At 36.1% G+C, this 3,085-nt stretch overlaps 1 pseudogene; it reads right to left on the reverse strand.

Annotated features, from left to right (window-relative positions):
* Positions 1-1,882: 1,882 nt before the first annotated feature.
* LOC132645775 (syntaxin-112-like) lies at positions 1,883-2,781 on the reverse strand (annotated as a pseudogene).
* Between the last annotated feature and the right edge of the window lie 304 nt (positions 2,782-3,085).

Genomic DNA, 3,085 nt, shown 5'->3' on the forward strand with positions numbered 1-3,085 from the left:
TTCATTTTTATTTGATTTAAGAGTCCAAAGAGATTATGTGTGTAATAAGAGTCAGCGGGTTCGCTCGGCCCTAAGTAAGGGTCGGGTGCCCATCATGCCCTATCAAGATTAGGGTGTGACAAATAGAATAGTTCTATTGGCCAAAAAATATCTTACTATATGTAACTTTGGTTTTTATGCAGCTGATTTTAGATGGAGCAGGGATTGCCCGAAAAAAAATATGGAGGTAGTTGTAGAAAATTGAAGATAAAATATGTGGTTGATTAGATTTAGATTGTTGTGCAGGGAAAAGAAAAAAAAATATATTCCTTCTTTTCCCGTATAGTTGCTGTCTTGTACTGCATAAGTTTTCCTGCTATGCTAAAGGCTCATTACCAACTTGGGGACCAAATGCTGAATTATGCAATATGCGTAGTATAAAAACCTCTTTACTAGCAGCCTGCTTGCATTTTACTAGTTACTTTTTTACTAATGGTTGCTTTAATTTCCTCATGTCCACATTTTTTTGTAGATATGGCTCGAGGCAGAGGTCGAGGTAGCGGAGGCCGTGTAGGAAAGTCCTCATTTAGGTGCCTACCATTCCCATTCCCACCACAGTTAGTCCTCAACAAGGTGGTACGAGTTTCATAGGTGGGCCAAATCCTATAAACTAAGTTCAAACTTTAGGTATGCCATCAGTTCAATGCTCAGGTCTGATTATTGATCCTCGCATATAATATATTAATCCTTGTAATATAATATATTGGAATTCAACAATGTTTCTTGTAATATAATATATTGATCTTGGGATACCCCACATTATCTAAAACAAAGTCTTTGCATTGTTGAGATGATAACTAGAAAAGATTGAATGTTGTGCCAGAATTAGTATGTTGTAGTAGTTTAACATTTATATATGTTGCTTAGTTAATAATTTACGAAGACTATATATAAATATGTAATCAGTGAAGTTCTTTTTTCTAGTTTTACCATTAACTCAACCCTTCATTGTTGTACTCTCTTGGTCCAATCCTTCTCTGTTGTCTTCCTCTACTGGTTCTACATGTTTTCATGAACAAAAGCTCCATCTTCCTTCTTATTAACTGATTAAACTACATTCAGGACCAACGCATCGACTTTAATTCAGCTGTTATTAGTTTTTATAAATTATGAGTGTTATCTTTTGTGTTATGCTTTGTTAGGCAGGGACAACGCTAGGTGGACATAAGGAGTTTAATTAGATTCCTTTCATTGAAAAACTATAATACACAAATAAGCAAAAACAAAGCACATGCCAAGTTCATTAATTGTAGTGGTAGTGGCAAAGGTGGTTCTCGAATTGTTTTAGGTCACAAGTTCAAATTTCAAGTGTGCTATTCATCTATTTTTTGAATTTCTTGGTTTGAACTTAGAACTTCTCATTCCGCCATCATAGTATAAAGTGTTTCTTTCTTTAGTGGACCTTACGCGGCCTGAATTCAGGTTAGTTGGCTAGTGAATTTCAAATACCAAATGAACCATTGCTATAAAGTTATGGCTTCTTCAAATGGAACATCTTCAGGGTCCTTAAGCCAACATAGGAAGATAATGTGGGGTATCCCAAATTCCAGAAACATACCAGTAACTTGTATACACACTGATGACATTATGAGCAACTCTAGGTCCTGTACAATTTTTTTTAAAAGAACTGCTAGTTCTAGTTTTTGATTCAATATGAAATGAATCGTACATCATGATTATTGCATTCAAAAAATTTCCAACTATCTCTAAGAATGAAAATATCCTCGAGCTTAGAAAGGCCAAATGAGAGGAACTACAGAACTGAATCCTAATAACAGTTGCCTCGCAAGGCAGAAACTAAAACAAATTGACATTGTGTTTCCAAGTCCAGTAGGAAATATTGTCAAGAGATCAAAGTAGCAATTAAGCAAACAATCAAAATGATCAACACCACCGCCCACACCCAACATAATCATGTCCTTCCCTTCTTCTGGTGCTGCTTAGCATAGAAAAGACTATTGGTTCCACCACTGATGAAGCTTCCAGCAATGGCCACATTATGCTCAATGTCATCAATCTGCTCACTTTGAGTCTTAACTAGAACAACCATATCAAGAAAAACTTGATGAAGTTTATCCAGGCTCCTTTTTATGTCCATTACAGCTTCATACCTATCTTTGTCCTCAAGATTCACCTCTCCTTTTTCTGCAAATATTTCAACTTTCCCACTTCCTGCCGACACCATCTTCTTAATCACTTCATATGTTGGCTTGTTACCTGTCTCATTGAAATATCTTCTTTTAAGGCAGTCTTTGTAATATGATAAGATTTTTTCCCTCAAAGCCTGAAAATCATTCATGATATCCCTTAGCTTGATCCTCATCCATTAGTCATGTTAACTCTCGTTCGATCAACAACAGTCCCTTCTGCATACGCCATTGATAGTTTCCGATTAGCGACATTAGATTTATCAAGTGCTTCAAGTTTTGCCTTGACAATCTTGGCTTTGCGAAGGACATATACCATATCAGAATCCATTTTGTCTCTAAGGCCACGAAGGCTTTTCGGACCATGAGTAGTTTTTGTTTCTTCATTCAGATTTTGAAGATCAATTAAGAGATTAGTAATCTCTTCAATGTTACCCTTCACTGCCTCGATTTCAAGGAAGAAGTTGGAAAGATTTTCTTCATCTGTACGGCTGAATTGGCCCATCTCTAAGTCCCTTTCTATTTCAAGATCCAAATGGGCTTGTTTTTTCAGTTCAACATAACTCAAGAACGATTTTGTCATGATATCGTTCATCTTTACTCCAGTTAATGAAGATTCGAATTTCGAAGAGCTTTGTGTTCTTATCTGAGAAGATGATGATAATGGTGCCTGTCTCCCTTTTCTTGGAATTGTTTGGAAAGAGAAAGGGATAGAATTCTCAGGAGTTTCAAATATTTGAAAGTTTCACTGTCCTGTACAATTGCTGAAATAAAAATAATCTTGATGGGCAGCATCAGCAACCATAATTTAAACGTCTCAGTTTCCTGCATGTAGTAGCAACTACTGCCTCTCATAATAGAAACTATAAATTGTAGGTTTGCTTGTGTAACAAGCTGCA

The sequence above is a fragment of the Lycium barbarum genome, chromosome 1 (genome assembly GCF_019175385.1).
Source record: "Lycium barbarum isolate Lr01 chromosome 1, ASM1917538v2, whole genome shotgun sequence".
In the NCBI taxonomy this organism is placed as follows: domain Eukaryota; kingdom Viridiplantae; phylum Streptophyta; class Magnoliopsida; order Solanales; family Solanaceae; genus Lycium; species Lycium barbarum.